The sequence below is a fragment of the Rutidosis leptorrhynchoides genome, chromosome 3, assembly GCF_046630445.1.
Source record: "Rutidosis leptorrhynchoides isolate AG116_Rl617_1_P2 chromosome 3, CSIRO_AGI_Rlap_v1, whole genome shotgun sequence".
NCBI classification, from domain to species: domain Eukaryota; kingdom Viridiplantae; phylum Streptophyta; class Magnoliopsida; order Asterales; family Asteraceae; genus Rutidosis; species Rutidosis leptorrhynchoides.
In genome coordinates, this window is record NC_092335.1 from 370,239,705 (window position 1) to 370,258,714 (window position 19,010).

General features: G+C 32.4%; 1 non-coding gene across 1 annotated transcript; it reads left to right on the forward strand.

Annotated features, from left to right (window-relative positions):
• The first annotated feature begins 606 nt into the window (after nucleotides 1-606).
• LOC139903730 (small nucleolar RNA R71) lies at nucleotides 607-713 on the forward strand. The gene has a single exon (XR_011778525.1). It is a non-coding gene; the product is annotated as a small nucleolar RNA R71 (small nucleolar RNA).
• The last annotated feature ends 18,297 nt before the right edge of the window (nucleotides 714-19,010 follow it).

The window sequence follows — 19,010 nt, forward strand, 5'->3', positions numbered from 1 at the left end:
TGCGTGTTTAGATTTTGTTGTTGATATGGTAATTGAGGTAATGGTTGTTGTTGGAAATTTTGTTGAGGTGGAAATGGAGGTTGGTTTCTATTGAAAAAGCCAGGTGGTCCATTTCTTTGAAAAGCAAAATTCTTTGGGTTTTGATATCCTAGGTTTGCAGGTTGATAATTAGAATTTCCTCCTTGAAAATTTCCTTGTCTTTTATTGGCCATAAAATTAACTTGTGCTACTGAGTTCATTGGTCGATCATTGATATCACAATCTTTCGTGAAATGTGGCTGTCCACAGATTTCACATCCTACTTGCAATGCTAAAACTGTTGAATTTAGTTTCTCAATTTCTCTTCCAAACTTTTTGAATTGATTCGACAGTGAAGCTATGGTTGTGTTGTTATCTTCATTTTCTTCAAGGCTTGCCACCGTCCTTCTAGGTAGTTGATCTCTAGACGGTGTCCATTCAAAAGTATGAACTGACATGTCTTCTAACATGTCATACGCTTGATTTGGTGATTTGTACATAAATACTCCTCCAGCGGAGGAATCTAATATACCACGAGTATGTTCATCAATGCCACGATAAAAAGTTTGTACTATTTGCCCTTTTTGCAATCCATGTTGCGGACAATTTCATAACATTCTTTTTAATCTTTCCCAGGCATCATAAAGAGTTTCATCCGCCTTTTGTTTAAAAGTGGTGATTTCAGTTCTAAGTCTTTCGGCTTTTACCGGTGAGAAAAATCGGGTAATGAATTTTTCTCTTAATTCGTTGAAAGTTGTGATAGAATCAGGTTTTGATGCTTTCAACCATGCTTTTGCGTCTCCGATTAACGAGTATGGAAAAGTTCTTAACTTAAATGCATCTGAAGAAACATCTTTTTTTTTATACAGTTCACATAAATCTTCAAAAGCTTCTAGATGTTCTATCAGATTATTATTAAGTCTTCAGTCGAATTGGTTCTCACGTACCATGTGCATAAACAGCCCCTTGACTTCCCAGTTTTCAGCCTAAATTTCAGGTCTTCTTATAGGTGCAAGAGCGAGAGGGGGAGCAGTTTGTCTGGTATTCCACATTGGTAGATCATTTAGATCAGGTGTTACTTCAGCCATTTCTTCTTTAATGACGATGGTTTCAGGTTCAGTTTTGATTTCTGGTTGACCACTAATGTTTCCTACTTGTTTATCTTTTTTGTTGTTTTTTGGTGTTTTCGGTTGACTAGTACTACCTAACTTTTTTTGTTTTTCCTGTTTTAATCTTTTGTTCAAGTTTCTTTCAGGCTCTGGATTAAGTGCAACAAGTTTAGGATTTCCTGAACGGGTCATACAATTACAAAATTGTATGTAATCTTGAAGGATTTATTCACTAATTGTATAAACATTGAACTTTCTTGAAAATGAATTTTAACGAAAGGATCAAATAACATAAAAACAATGACAAAAACCTTTAAACAAACAGATTTTCCTTCTAATTTTGCCCACGTTTCGAATAGCCAAAAGATGCAGCAGAGGGGCAGGGTTCGTTTGGTCTCAATATAATTGAGTACTGTTTGGCTCCAATAACCCAGTCCACGTACAAATCCAACTATTACTACGAATCAGAAAAATTATCTATTTATTTAACTGCCAACTTCCCCGGCAGCGGCGCCAAAAAGTTGATGTGCTCGATCGTGTCCTTTTATTTTGATCGGATTTAGATTGAATTTATTACACGAATTGGTTGTGATTATATGGTGTTCTTATGATTTCGGATTGATTTCACACATATAGGCAACTTTGTCCTATCCGTATAGTAATAGTTTATTTGATAAATCCGGTTCGTTCCACAGGGAGATGGAGTTTTCAAGATTTTTTAATTGCTAAAAGTTAATCTATTTAAAAGGGGGATTTTGGATTAGGGTTTACTACTTAATTGAACGGAAATTAGATTTAACTAAAGCGAAATAACTAAATTAACGACAATAAAAATACAATTTAAACTAATTTAACAAAGTAGAAGAAATAAGGTTTTTCATGGAAATATAGCAAAATAGTAAAAAGTAATTAAAGTTTACGATATGGCAATAAGTGAAATTGAAGAGATTTAAAATAAGGTAAAGTAGTGGCTACTAAAATATGTCCCCTCTGGATTTATGGATTTTTTTTAAGTCCGATTACGATGTTTTAATATATATCCTTATATTTTATCTTTCGATTTATAAAGATTTAATTAACTAAAACTAAATCTCACTTTCGTTTAGATCTCGTTTTAGCGAATTAAATTATACCTCGACTATTTAAATTGAGATTTAATCCAGTTTTTACTTTCGTTAAAACCAAAAATATAACGGTCTTACCCTTTTTATAATTACACGATTATATAAACTGTAATATTACCCAAACCACCGAATCACACTTCTAAATTGTTGTCAATAATTTGTCCATATGTCCGTCTAGATCACCGAGGTGTTGAAGCATAATTTATGTAAATTCAATGCACTTTCGCTTATTAATTTTAATAAATTATGTGATAGGGGTGAAAATATTAAATTATATAACAATGGGTTGGTGATTAAACTTAATATTAAAAATAGTCAAAGTTACATCATAATATTATAATATGGTTCAATCCATTTGTCCAGAGGTTCTACATTTTAGTTACCACTATGGATATTTAGTTGGACATTATAACGGCGTAAAAATATAAATTATATAAAGTGGACATGGTAACAATAATTATAATAATAAACGATAACAATAATAAATAATAAATAACGGTAATAACGACGATAATAATAAATATTACGATAACAATAAAAATAACAACAATAATAATAATAATAATAATAATAATAATAATAATAATAATAATAATAATAATAATAATAATAATAATAATAATAATAATAATAATAATAATAATAATAATAACAATAGAAATAATAACGATACGTGAAAATAAAGTTAGGACGTGGAGACTTACAGCGAGTTGAAACGGTAAAAAGCGATATTATTAGCGTAGTGGTACACGGACAGAACTCTGATTTAAAACCCATAAATTAAACGTTACAATAACCTTATTATTAAAATAAACTTAAATTAAAATTATAATTATAAATATAAATATAAGTATGCAGAGAAGAAATGAAAATATTGTGTACATAAAGCTCGAGCAAACTGGCTTTTTATAGAGATGTGGCCTGCTACAGGAACCCATGCGATCGCATGGGTTTTATGCCTATTTCCCATGCGATCGCATGGCCGCCAGATCCAGCTCACATATTTTTTGTACACTAGCTTGTCGACATATTTAATAAATATATATAATATATATATAATTTTATATAATTATATATATATATTATATTATATTCTTGTGCATAGTTGACTCATAATTTTGGCTCTGATGTCTCGTACATTTACGCCCGGTTTATGTCTCAGTCTCGGTTTCTCGAACGTCTTTTCGTACAATTTAATATCGTGTAATTTGTGTTCCGCAACTTGCGTTCTTGTCAATCTTTAGACCTTTTTCTTCGATAATTTAAACCACTTGGAGTGTAACTTATATGTTTGAGCATTTTGGACGTTTTCGCCTTTTAAATCTTCGTTTTCGACTTTAAATCTTCATTTTTGAGCGATCTTCGTCTTTCGTATTCGTACTTATTTATTTAAACGATTACAACTAAAAATAAGGAAATTACAATTAAAAACATTACATTTTGGAATGATATTGCGTCTAAATATATGTTCGTTTTAAGCAATATCAGCAAGTATCTCTATACTTGTTAATGGGTCACCCACAAGTGAGTTTTCATTGGAACGAGGTATTCGTCAAGGCAATCCATTATCTCCTTTTCTTTTTATCCTTTCCACGGAGCGTCTTAACATTTTAGCGAAAGCTGCAACCGAAAAGGGACTTTTTAAGGGGGTTGAAATTGGAAAAGACAATGTGAAAATCTCGCATCTTTAATATGCGGATGACACTATCTTCTTAGGAGAATGGAGTAGAGAAAACTTACAAATTTACAACATCTCATAAAGTGCTTTGAGTTGGCATCGGGTCTTAAAGTTAACTTTTATAAAAGTTGCCTTTATGGGATCGGGTAAGTGAGAATGAAACATCATGCTTTGCTAGTAGTATGGGATGTCATATCGGGTCCTTCCCTTTTACATATCTTGGTCTTTCAGTTGGTACAAAAATGAACAAATCGAGTAGTTGAAATTCTGTTATTGACAAGATTAAGGGACGATTATCTTCGTGGAAAATGCAGTCGATGTCTTTTGGGGGAAGAATGGTCCTCATAAAATCGTTCCTAAGTAGCTTTCCGTTGTATTATTTCTAGATCTTTCGTGACCCGTCTAGTGTGTTAAAAATACTTGAGAGTGTTAGATGAGAGCTTTTTTGGGGCGGGTCGGATTTAAATTCTAAAATCCCTTGGGTCAAAGGGGAAAAGGTTGTTTCATCTTACGAAAATGGGGGGGGGGGGGGGTTAAACATCGGGCTTTTAAAATGTAAAAATCTCGCTTTATTGGGAAAGTGGTGGTGGAGGTTCAATACCGAAGCCGGGTCACTTTGGGCTAACATTATTCGTAGTATATATGGTCCTTGTGGTGGTCTGGAATTGGAGAATGAAGCAATTCGTTCTTTGAAACCAACTACTTGGAGGAACATTATTTTGACAGGTACACATATTCAAGGTGTTGACATCAACTTCAAGGAATCATTCGCGAAGACTGTGAGCTGCAATTCAGAACTTTCTTTCTGGATATCGAAGTGGGTAACAGGATCAAAACTATCGGATCTTTGCCCGCGTCTCTTTCGACTAGAAGCAGATAAAGAAGCCGCAATAAGGGAACAGGTCGAACTTACTGATGCAGGTCCCAGGTTATCGAGCAACTGGATGAGGCAACCGTCGGGTAGGACCAGCAGGGAGCTTGAAAATCTATGCAATCTGTTACGTGTAACTAGACCATCTCTCATAACGGTATTTTCACTGTTCGAACTCTATCCCTTATTATTGATAATCACTTAATTGCGGAAGACTCAAGATTGATTGAAACTTTGCGGAACATATTGGTACCAAAAAAGTTGGAAATATTTGTGTGGCGGGCCCGTCAAATAAGGCTACCCATCATGACCGAACTTGACAAGAGGGGGATAGATTTGCATAGTGCAAGATGCTCGTTATGTGATAATGATTTAGAAACCGTAGAACATTCCCTACTTTTTTGAAAATGTGCGATGGATATTTGGGATCGAGTATTTGATTGGTGGGGTTTCGGATCTATGACAAACCTTAGTATTGGCGAACTTTTCTGAGGTAATGGTCCCGCATCCTCAACGGCTCTCGGCAACAAAATATGGCAAGCGGTTGAGTGGGTGTGTGCATATTTGATTTGGAAAAACCGTAACGAGAAGATATTTCGGGGAAAAAGTTGGAATCCTCCGGTACCCTTAAACGAAATTCAACTAAAAACTTTCGAGTTGATTTCAAAGAGATTGAAGAAACGAAGACTTGATTGGAACACTTGGCTAATCGACCCTAGATCCTACCTTGGCTTGGTGTAATTCGAAATGTAGGGTGATTAGTAATACTGTGTAATTTTCATTTGTAAGTTCTGATTTGCTAACTTTGCAAACTTTCGTGCACTTATATAATTGAGCATTATGCTGATTGTATCCTTTTGAGTAATGAATACAACTTGCTTTTTAAAAAAACAAAAAAAAAAACAGTACGTATTCTAACCTTAATATTTCATTGTTATCTAGCAATGTACAGTGACTACTATCTAAATTCATTTAATTTCCACGTTTTTGGTTCAGTGACTACTATCTAAATTCTTCAAAAACGTGGTTTCATGGTCTCATATCGTAAAAAAGTGATTTTCAAATTTGTTATACCAAACACTATTAACTAATTATTTGTAACTTCAAAACGCAATAATTAAAAAATCTTGTTCAAATCGCATTCCCAAACACCTTCTGATTATCTTTCACTTTGATTATTTTTTCTGATACAAGTATTTTCCTGCTCTGAATATAATAGTTAATATTTATGAAGTTGAGACAATGAGTCAAGAGGAAAATATTGATTCATGCATGACTTTTGCAACTGTTTAACCCACGTGGGATTTTGCCCATGTTCTCTGCCATGTTGTGCATAGTGGACATCATGAGAATTGCTTCACTTATTTTATTTATAAATAGAAGTAGGTGAAAGAAAAAAAAGGATAAGCCTCTATTTTATTTTTCTATCGTAAAAGTGTAAACTAGAGAGAAAAGCCTTTAGTATCACTTGTTACAAGAGTACTTGTATACTAAAGAGAACAGGGGTTTTTATGCCTCTAATATTACTTTTCATTGTATCAAATATTAGAGAGAGCAACAAATACAAAAGCTATTTTTCCCCATATTATTTTGTTCTTCTATTGCTTTCCACAATTTACTAACAACACATTAATTCTTGTTTCCATTCCATACGTGAAAATCATAAATTATATCCTTACGAAGAGCGTCATGTTTATCTCTATTCGTAACGGATTAAGTGGTATTCAGAGCATTCGTTCCCAGTGTGACGAATTAAAAAGCTTCCGCAAGTTTGTTCAAAGTTTCATAGGAATGGCCAAGAAGAAGAAGAAAAAAAAAGAAGAAGAAGAAGAAGAAGAAGAAGAAGAAGACAAAAAATGGGTATGAAGAAAAAAAAAACAACTGTTTTGCCATGTTTACATTTAAAAAAAAATGTTGAACATGAGAAGATGTTTAACTCTTCATTTGTTTATAAAAGGGGGAAGAAGAAAAAAAGAGAGGTCCATAGTCCCATAGAAAAATTTGTTCTTGGTAATGTATGGAGAGAAAAAAAGCCTTCTACTTTGTGTTAGTGGAAGAGAATCTCATGTTTCTAAGCTTATGTGCTTTTGCATTAAAAAAAATGCATCTTCTTTTGTTCATAAAAGAAGGTAGAAAAAGCCTCAAATGAAAAATAAAATAACATATGATTGCATTTGAGAGAGTTAATAATAAAAAATAAAAAAAAAAGTCAAGGACTAACAGGAGCTAGTCATCTTCGCCGGAGAAAGGGAGGAATGATCCGTTAGCGAACTCCGAGAAAACATGAAGAAAGAGTCGAGTCAATGAGTCAAGAGGAAAATATTGATTCATGCATGACTTTTGCAACTGTTTAACAAACGTGGGATTTTGCCCATGTTCTCTGCCATGTTGTGCATAGTAGACATCATGAGAATTGCTTCACTTATTTTATTTATAAATAGAAGTAGGTGAAAGAAAAAAAAAAGGATAAGCCTCTATTTTACTTTTCTATCGTAAAAGTGTAAACAAGAGAGAAAAACCTTTAGTATCACTTGTTACAAGAGTACTGTATACTAAAGAGAACAGGGTTTTTATGCCTCTAATATCACTTTTCATTGTATCAAATATTAGAGAGAGCAACAAATACAAAAGCTACTTTTTTCCCATATTATTTTGTTCTTCTATTGCTTTCCACAATTTACTGACAACACATTAATTCTTGTTTCCATTCCATACGTGAAAATCATAAATTATATCCTTACGAAGAGCGTCGTGTTTATCTCTATTCGTAACGGATCAAGTACATAACTAAAAGATTATAAAAAATATAGGTAACTGGACTGTTTTTGTATGTGATTGTTTAACTATTAAGATGGAAATGTTCTCATCGAAAATAGGGTACCGGAGTTGCACGTTAAAATGACTCAATGCATTACTACGCGAATTGGAATATAAAGCTTGTATTGACTTTCTTTTGAAAATCTGACAGCTCGACATTCTTCATAAATTTCTGGACGACATTATGTTAGGAAATTACGGCCTCACTAACTCCCAACAAACGCTCAATGAAAAACAGTAAAGAAATAAGAACAATACATAACACAAGATTTAACGTGGAAACTCCAAAACAGGAGAAAAATCACCAGCCCCCAAAGAGAGAAATACACTATATCACAAATTGTTACAATGATATAGACGACTCTCTTAAGCCAACTACACTCTCCAAAATATTTAACTAATACAACTCTCAAACATGGGTAAGAAAGAAAGAAATAATCAAATACTTAAAGTGCATTGATTGGTGCAATTTGGAAGTGAGGCTTAACACTCCTTTTATAACCAAGTCACCCCCCTCCCACTTCTTCCTCCCACCTATGTGGGATAACATCCATTCACAAATACAAAGCAACCATATCCATTTCTTCTAACCAAAACTATAACCAACAAATCTCCATCTTTTGGATAGAAGAAGATAACCATGCTTCCACTTTGCAAAAGAAACCGACGTAGATGCTTCCTCGACGACAACTTCAAGATCCTCAACTTCATGCCGCTGACATTACCTCTAACCCAAGAAATAAAATTTGCATCTTCATCGAACATTGTTAAGACCCGACAATCATTGTCAAAACAGACAATCATAACTCTAAAAAGAATTATCATACTCCACCATAAAGAGTATAGCACTTACAACAACAACAACAACAACAACAACAACAACAACAACAAAACCCAATACCACATGAGTGGTGTATGGAGGAGGTGAGATGTAGACAATCCTTTCCCTATCCGAGAATAAAGACAAGTCATTTCTCCACCCAGAGTGAAACACTCTCAAAGTAGAGAAAGTCATCCCTCTCTCTATTCGACGGATAAAGAGATTGCTTCCGAGAGGACCTCCGGCCTTTAAGTAGGAAAAAGATTTTTTTTTAAAATAAAAAATAAAAAAATAAAAATAAGTAGACGCCATGAAAATGGTAGAATCAAGTTTCCATGGGTTTTAAATCCTGCCTGGAATTTAATTTAGGCTCTAAGAGTCAGTCAAGTCGCCAATAAATCGACGATTGCTGTCGACTCAATAGAGCCTACTGTTATGGTGCACATTCCAAGCATTTTATATCGGCACATGTTGTATACCCAGCTGAACTGTTATGGTGCAACTTCCTATTTGGCTTTTCCTGGAAGTTTCATCAGCTTCAACATCAGTTTCCACCACACCACCTGCATAAACGCCAAACAATGCCCATGTGCAATTGTGGAACCGCTAATGAATATCCCTTTTCATGGTGGCGCGAACACACCATGAGGATGACGTGACTTCAGAAGAATTCGTCACTCTCCGTAACGACGGAGACAATGTTAGCATCTTTGGAGCCATTTGTCGAATTAGCTCCACCGGGACAATTAACCCTTACATTGAAACGCCCCGTCCTAATCCATCTGGACGAAGTCCATATCGATTATAAACGACTCATAATAGTTGATTACATCGCGAGGTACTTGACCTCTAAATGATACATTTTACAAACATTGCATTCGTTTTTAAAAGACAAACTTTCATTACATCGAAAGTTGACAGGTATGCATACCATTTCATAATATCCAACTATAAATGACCTAATCCGTCATTTACTTAATAATAATCTCTAAAGAACTTCAACGACTCGAATGCGACATCTTTTGAAATATGTCATGAATGACACCGAGTAATATCCTTAAAATGAGCTAATGCACAGCGAAAGATTTCTTTCAGACCTGAGAATAAACATGCTTTAAAGTGTCAACCAAAAGGTTGGTGAGTTCATTAGTTTATAGTAATCATTTCATTTTCATCATTTTTAATAGACCACAAGATTTTAAATATTATAAAACGTGCAGAAGTCCCATTCCACCTGCACAAACAAAATATCATTCATATGAAGAACACCTGGAGAGGATTCAAAATATAATAGTAACCATCTGTGCCGGTCTTTCACCCCACGGCTGAATACATGTGCCTTCAAAATATAGAACCTCTGTGCCGGTCTTTACACCCCAAGGCTGAACACATGTTTATAAAATATAGGACAACCGGTGCCAAAATGTCATAAATAATAAACCATCCATATCAACCAACCATCTCATAGCAGGCATTTCGCATCGTACTAGAGATAAAAATCATTCATATCAACCCCAATCCCAGATAATTCTATCATAGAATGCATTTAAGGTACTTGTGTCTATTGCGTCAAACATTTATAAGAGCGCATGTATTCTCAGTCCTAAAAATGTAAAGAGTAAAAGGGATTCAAATGAAACTCACCTAATGTATTTTGTAGTAAAAATACATAGAACGACATTGAACACGTATAGGGTTGACCTCGGATTCACGAACCTATATCATTTGTATATATTAACACATATATTTGTAATCGAACAAATTTATTATATCTTAACTATATATTATATATATTTAATTTGTATGTATCTTTAAAAGTGACTAATATTTATATAGTTATATTAATATTTATATATGATTAATATTATATAAAAAAATACACCATTTGTTATATATGAATATTTATATAAAAAATATGTTTATAATATGTAATATTATTATAAGTATAATTTTATATACATAATATTTATTCGTTGTGAAAATAATAATAATGATAATATTTATAATACTTATGTTACTAATAATAATAATAATAATAATGATAACTAATACTTGCATGACAAAATTTATAATAATAAATACATTAGTAATGTTATTAATAATAAAAATGGTTTTAAGACTTATAATTATTATAGTAATACTAATAAATGTTATAATATTAATAATAAAAATAATACTAATAACAATAATAATAATCATGGTAATAACATTAATAATAATAATAATAGTAATAATAACTACCTCTCAAGAGGAAAAAGTTCCAAGTAAATGTCTAAGCCCAGGTTTGAACCCAAGACTTCTCGTTTCACACAAACACCCTCAACCATTAAGCCGCTTACTGTTTTCCTGACTTAATATCGAAACTATGTATATATAACCCATTTTTGGCCCAACCAGTATGAACTAAAATAGACCCAAGTTGCATCGGCCCAACAGCAATTCATAATGGCCTACTATCTAACTCACGGCCCAAGAAAGGAAACAGTCCAACAATTAATTAGATCCGTTCAGCCCAACTATCAATATTGAAGCCCAACTGACACAGACTCTTTAGACATCTTATTGAAGAGGAAAAAAAATATATGCACATTCCTGGTTTCGAACCCATGACCTCTTGTTTACCCATCAAACATACTCCACCTGCTCCACATTGTTTTTCTGAATTAATACTATTCTTAAGGTTTTTATTTATTTATCCAGATTTATGTATTCATCTTCCTCTTTAACTAACAAATCATCATCACCTAACCCGTTTACTATTCTCATTATCTAACATAAACAATTTCATTACAGCATCATCGTTACATCTTCATCGTGCATCATTAACTTTTTCATCTTATCGGATAACCACTTCTAAACTTAAGTAAGTAGACGGTTCATTAGAAAATGAAAACCTCGGGTCAAAATGGGTATTAACGTGCTTGTCCCTTGGACACACTTTATGATTATTATTAAAGTATGTTATGCTTTTTAAAAGCAAAGGAGAATACAAAAAAAATAATCATCCACTTATTTCATTACAAACATCACGATCAACCTTCATTCCCCACTGTTTCTATTGTTTTCATTATTTTCTTGATTTTTAATCACAATCATCAACATCTTCATCATCACTTAATACTACGGTCATCATCTTAACATCTTTCCATAACCACAAATATATTATCATCTTCATACCTCGCTGAACAAATAAGGAAAAAGAAATGAACAATGGCTGCAGGTCTGTTGCATTAGCGAACAACAACACAAAAAAATATATACGGGGTTTGTAGTGTAGCTGTTCTCGTCGAAAATAGTAGTAGAAGCAACAACAAAATAAGTGGCTTTTGAGTGGTTTAATATGAGGTTATGGAGATCAAAATAAGAAAGAACAAGTAGTTGCTCAATCGACGCCTTAAGATGGTTTTGTGGTGAGGCGGGTGGCAGTTTTTGTGATGTTTTCTCAGACAGAAATAAAACAGAAGATGAGTAGTATGCAGCAGTAGTTAATTGTAGTTTAATGTATGGCTGTGGTGATGGTCTCGTGGTGTGGATTTAAGGAAAACGTGGTGGTTGCCATGGTGATAGAGAGGAGAGAAAACAAATGGTTTTTTTTCAAGTGGGTTTGTGATGGTGGATCATGGTTGATGGTGGTGATGGGTTTTATGATTCTAGTGTCCGGGCATATTCTTAAAGAGCGGTACGAGTTTAATTTAATAAGATTCAACGCAAACTTCATGTGCAGCTAACAATCACAAATATGTGCAATGACTTTTATGGCGCAATTCATGAAGGTGCGTTCGGCATGTAGTGTATGAAAACATGAGCAACAAGCTTAAACTTACATATGAATGGTTGAGTGCATGCGTGGATGATGGTATTCCTACTCGACCTCGAACATATGTAATGAAATGTCCCGTTCTTATTGATTAAAAACGTTCCATATTAATTGATTTCGTTGCGAGGTTTTGACCTCTATATGAGACGTTTTTCAAAGACTGCATTCATTTTAAAACAAACCATAACCTTTATTTCATCAATAAAGGTTTAAAAAGCTTTACGTACATTATCAAATAATGATAATCTAAAATATCCTGTTTACACACGACCATTACATAATGGTTTACAATACAAATATGTTACAACAAAATAAGTTTCTTGAATGCAGTTTTTACACAATATCATACAAGCATGGACTCCAAATCTCGTCCTTATTTAAGTATGCGACAGCGGAAGCTCTTAATAATCACCTGAGAATAAACATGCTTAAAACGTCAACAAAAATGTTGGTGAGTTATAGGTTTAACCTATATATATCAAATCGTAACAATAGGCCACAAGATTTCATATTTCAATACACATCCCATACATAGAGATAAAAATCATTCATATGGTGAACACCTGGTAACCGACATTAACAAGATGCATATATATAAGAATATCCCCATCATTCCGGGACACCCTTCGGATATGATATAAATTTCGAAGTACTAAAGCATCCGGTACTTTGGATGGGGTTTGTTAGGCCCAATAGATCTATCTTTAGGATTCGCGTCAATTAGGGTGTCTGTTCCCTAATTCTTAGATTACCAGACTTAATAAAAAGGGGCATATTCGATTTCGATAATTCAACCATAGAATGTAGTTTCACGTACTTGTGTCTATTTTGTAAATCATTTATAAAACCTGCATGTATTCTCATCCCAAAAATATTAGATTTTAAAAGTGGGACTATAACTCACTTTCACAGATTTTTACTTCGTCGAGAAGTAAGACTTGGCCACTGGTTGATTCACGAACCTATAACAATATATACATATATATCAAAGTATGTTTAAAATATATTTACAACACTTTTAATATATTTCGATGTTTTAAGTTTATTAAGTCAGCTGTCCTCGTTAGTAACCTACAACTAGTTGTCCACAGTTAGATGTACAGAAATAAATCGATAAATATTATCTTGAATCAATCCACGACCCAGTGTATACGTATCTCAGTATTGATCACAACTCAAACTATATATATTTTGGAATCAACCTCAACCCTGTATAGCTAACTCCAACATTCACATATAGAGTGTCTATGGTTGTTCCGAAATATATATAGATGTGTCGACATGATAGGTCGAAACATTGTATACGTGTCTATGGTATCTCAAGATTACATAATATACAATACAAGTTGATTAAGTTATGGTTGGAATAGATTTGTTACCAATTTTCACGTAGCTAAAATGAGAAAAATTATCCAATCTTGTTTTACCCATAACTTCTTCATTTTAAATCCGTTTTGAGTAAATCAAATTGCTATGGTTTCATATTGAACTCTATTTTATGAATCTAAACAGAAAAGTATAGGTTTATAGTCAGAAAAATAAGTTACAAGTCATTTTTGTAAAGGTAGTCATTTCAGTCGAAAGAACGACGTCTAGATGACCATTTTAGAAAACATACTTCCACTTTGAGTTTAACCATAATTTTTGGATATAGTTTCATATTTATAATAAAAATCATTTTCTCAGAATAACAACTTTTAAATCAAAGTTTATCATAGTTTTTAATTAACTAACCCAAAACAGCCAGCGGTGTTACTACGACGGCGTAAATCCGGTTTTACGGTATTTTTCGTGTTTCCAGGTTTTAAATCATTAAGTTAGCATATCATATAGATATAGAACATGTGTGTAGTTAATTTTAAAAGTCAAGTTAGAAGGATTAACTTTTGTTTGCGAACAAGTTTAGAATTAACTAAACTATGTTCTAGTGATTACGAGTTTAAACCTTCGAATAAGATAGTTTTATATATATATGAATCGAATGATGTTATGAACATCATTACTACCTCAAGTTTAGTAGGTAAACCTACTGTAAGTGACAAGAAATGATCTAGCTTCAAAGGATCTTGGATGGCTTGAAAGTTCTTGAAGTAGGATCATGACACAAAAACAAGTTCAAGTAAGATTTTTACTCGAATTAAGATAGTTTATAGTTATAGAAATTGAATCAAAGTTTGAATATGAATATTACCTTGAATAAGAAAGATAACCTACTGTATATAACAAAGGTTTCTTGATCTTAGATGATTACTTGGAATGGATTAGAAAGCTTGGAAGTAAATTAGTAAACTTGAAGGGATTTTTGAAGTGTTCTTGAAGTGTTCTTCCTATGATGATTATAGCTTGATTCTTGAAGTGATTTTTGATGAAGATGATGATTAAATACTGGAAAAATACGTTCATAATAGTGTGTGTGTGTGTGTTGAGAGAGAATTAGAAAGAGAATTGGAAGTGAAATGGAGTGAATGATGAGTGGTAATTGGTGAGTGGTGAGTGGGGTTAAAAGGAGTTCTAGTTAGTTGACTAGCTCATGGTAGAAGTTAAAATTGATTAGTCATACATGACATAATCAAGAGTGGAATCCCATGCTAGTTCCTATTGGTATATACTCATAGTAAGTACGTTTTGAAGCTGTGTATAATACGGATAAGAATACGACTAGAATTCTTGATGAAAGAAAAGAATGGAAAAGTAACTGTAACCATTTTCGTTAAGTATGAGTGTTTTGATATATGTCTTGAAGTCTTCCAAAAGTATTTTAATACATCTAAATACACTACATGTATATACATTTTAACTGAGTCGTTAAGTCATCGTTAGTCGTTACATGTAAGTGTTGTTTTGAAACCTTTAAGTTAACGATCTCAATTAATGTTGTTAACCCATTGTTTATTATATCTAATGAGATGTTAAATTATTATATTATCATGATATTATGATATATTAATATATCTTAATATGATATATATACATTTAAATGTCGTTACAACGATAATCGTTACATATATGTCTCGTTTCGAAATCCTTAAGTTAGTAGTCTTGTTTATATGTATATAACTCATTGTTAATATACTTATGGAGATACTTACTTATCATAATCTCATGTTAACCATATGTATATCCATATATATATCGTCATGTCGTTTTTACAAGTTTTAACGTTCGTGAATGGCCGGTCAACTTGGGTGGTCAATTGTCTATATGAAACATATTTCAATTAATCAAGTCTTAACAAGTTTGATTGCTTAACATGTTGGAAACATTTAATCATGTAAATATCAATCTCAATTAATATATATAAACATGGAAAAGTTCGGGTCACTACATGTAACACGGCGATGGGATGTGCGATTAAAACCTCGACCATCAGGATATTAATTGCAAATGGTAACTAGCTAAGCTAGAGTTTGATTTGGTGTGAAAGATATTTGGATTGTAACACAAAACAGAAAAGTAGAAAGATATGATGTTTAATTCTGTGATGCATGTATATGTTATAGTATAGTATACTTTTTAATAATAATAGTATAATAATAACACTACTCCTTAAATCAATTAAGTAAAAGAAACGTGTTAGAATAATTAGCCGCCCCTCAATTAAATATCTTTGCCGACAGTTTTAACACAGAGGGGTATATCATGCTCCGTTGTTAATCAGTGGCGGATAAAAGTCTTCAGAAAAATCCCAAATTTTTATATTAAATGTCTTTATTTATTTTAGTCATTGTGGTATAAAATTGGTCATTAATTTGTTTAAAATTATAAAATAGAATTTGACTCAACTATCCGCGCTCCGTCTCAGGTAAAATATAAAAAGTATTAAAACTTAATAATTAGATTCTAAATACACTTCTAATGAGTTTATAATATACATCACTTATTTTCGGATCATCGTTTATTTTAAAATCATATAAGTTCGTATTAAACTTGTCTAAATATTAATCGAAACTTCCAACGAGTATTACAAGTAATAATTATATTCAATAAACTTTTATATCTATATATAGATTCATTTTAATAATAAATTTTATTATATCTTATATTATATTATTTTACAAAATTAATTCTAATAACTAGATAATATGATATTTTAAATTATATTTAGAATTAATATATATATATTTATACTTTTATATATATATTTATCTATTTACAAATAGTTGTTCGTGAATCGTCGAGAACAGCCGAAGGATAAATGAATCAGTTCAAAAATTTTGAGACTCAACATTACAGACTTTGCTTATCGTGTCGGAAATATATAAAGATTAAAGTTTAAATTTGATCGGAAATTTCCGGGTCACTACAGTACCTACCCGTTAATGAAATTTCGTCCCAAAATTTGAGTGAGGTCGTCATGGCTAACAATAAAAATGTTTTCATGACGCATACGAGTTAGAAATTAGAGTTCTATCATCATTGAGTAATATGGATAAAACAATTCGATTACACGAAGAGTATAAGTGAAGCTATCACAAAAGAGTGAAATGAGAAAATAATGTTTCGTCATATCCTTTGACGTAGATATGGTTGATTTCCGGAGTTCAAGGGATTTGGAGAAAATCTTCGTGATAAGATTTGATTCTTCGGTAATTAAGGAAATTAGGATCCTCTTTGATTAAATGCGATGATCTGTCTTGATTGCTTTGTTTGATATTTCACTATAAATCCACCTTCTTTGTTTCCTTATTTCCACAACTCGATTTGACTTGTCAAATCATCAGAAGTCACGAGAAAAGATAGAACTATCAAGAAAATATGCTCTTGATATGTTTATAGATTAGATAGAATGTAAGAGCCGTGTAACATGACACATGATGATGGTACTGAGAATCATCACGTTTCATTAGAAACTCAGCATGAATTACTGTAATATAATCACGTTGATCAAGTGTCATTATATTATACTAACTCATGCATCAGTTCCCAACACTAGTTCAAAAACATTCATATTTTAAATTTGAAGGTTCGCAGAATATAGAAACTAAAATAGTTTCATTTTATGATATAATACGGATAGCGCTGAGAGATAATTAATATCAAACGAGAATATTTATGAAGATTTCTTCAGAAATATTGAGGATATTAATAAAGAAAGGTACGATGATATCTTAGGATTTCAGAATCAAATTGTGATGAAGAAATTCATTCACGATGATTTAGAGTGGTTAAGGAGTAAGGTATTCGCTAAAGATTTCATCAGAAACAGAATCATCTAGATTCTTTAAATACAGGGTTTGGTCCTTGTATTTGTCCTTGGTCTCCTTCATGTTTGCTCGATTCATTTTTCAGAACTCAGAGATCTGATTCGTAAGCTAGAGTGCTTTTCAGAATTTCAGAATGAAAGTTCATAATTCTATGAGATAAATGTTATATGTTTACATATAACTGTTGATGTAGAAATGCTACGAGATTCAAAATACTGATTGCTGATTTCTTGTAATTGGTATGGCAATTCTCGTTATAAGACATGGATGAGTATATGGTAAGGTTTTAGTGAACAACCATAATGGTTCTTCGAAGAGACTTAAGTCAATGAGTAATGAAGTTGCTGCTAAGTTTTCTGATAATGTGATGGGGTGTAAACGGTTCCCCGGTAATGATGACGAAAGGCAAACTTATAAATCAAGATTATAATAAGGCTAATCCGTCTGAAAAATTGAAGTTGACTTGCTGGAGCTGTGACAAAATTAGCTAATTTGAAAAGAAATTGCGTTGTTATTTTCGAAAATGACCATGCCAAAGAAGATAGCACAAATAAGTGTTAAACAGTTATACAGGTCCCGAGAATTTTTCAGGTGCATAACTATATGCGTAATCTTTTCTTCCGTAGATGAAGTGCGGTTGATTCATCCTCCCGATTGAGGTGTTTTCAAGAATCATGAAAGGTTTTAACGCAGATTGTAATCGTCGAGATACAGATGAGGTTTAAGATGAAATCAAATGGCAAACTTGAAGAATTGTTTAGTTTCATATGTTATAATCAATATTTTTAATTCATTTTAATTGTCCACTGTTGGCAGTCTTCAATTGATTAGTCCACAGTTAGCTAGGAATAGTTAGCTATAATTTTGTTAGCGTGGATTCTTAACAAAATTTCTCATAGTTAATTTGTTTGTTTCTAACAAATTTTATTCCGTCCAATGTTTTCTTCATTATGCCACTTGTGGGATTCTGATAGATCAAAATCCAAATATGAAATTTGAATGGAATGAAAAGTTATGCTTCTGTGAACGGATATGTATATGTGTGGATTTGAAGACTGCTGAATCTGAATTGAAGAAAGTACGGTGTAACTTATTAATGTGAAAACTAAATATTCCTCGGGTATTACCTACCCGTTAAAATATATTCATCATTAACAGTTTGTACGAAAAAAAATTTTTAATCACAATCTTTATGAAAATATATTTAAATATATATTTTCTTTAGATGTAATTATAGATTTAATGAGTCAATATAATATTAGACTCATTTGTTTTTTTTTTTCGATTTGAGCTAGAATAAGTAATCTCTAAAACTATTAGAATCCACATATTCTTCGCAGAATATTAATGAAGTTAAGGATCAATACTTCATCGTTCATTATTGTTGGTACTCCTTGGTATCTATGGTGCGTATGATGTTGATATTCGTGGGGCAGATTGTGTAATTAAGGCTTGGGATGCGGATGTTGTTGTTGGTGGTATTGTTGGTGCTGGTAATGTTGCTGAAGCTGGTACATTTTGCACCATACTTTTCAAGGCTACAACTTGGGTG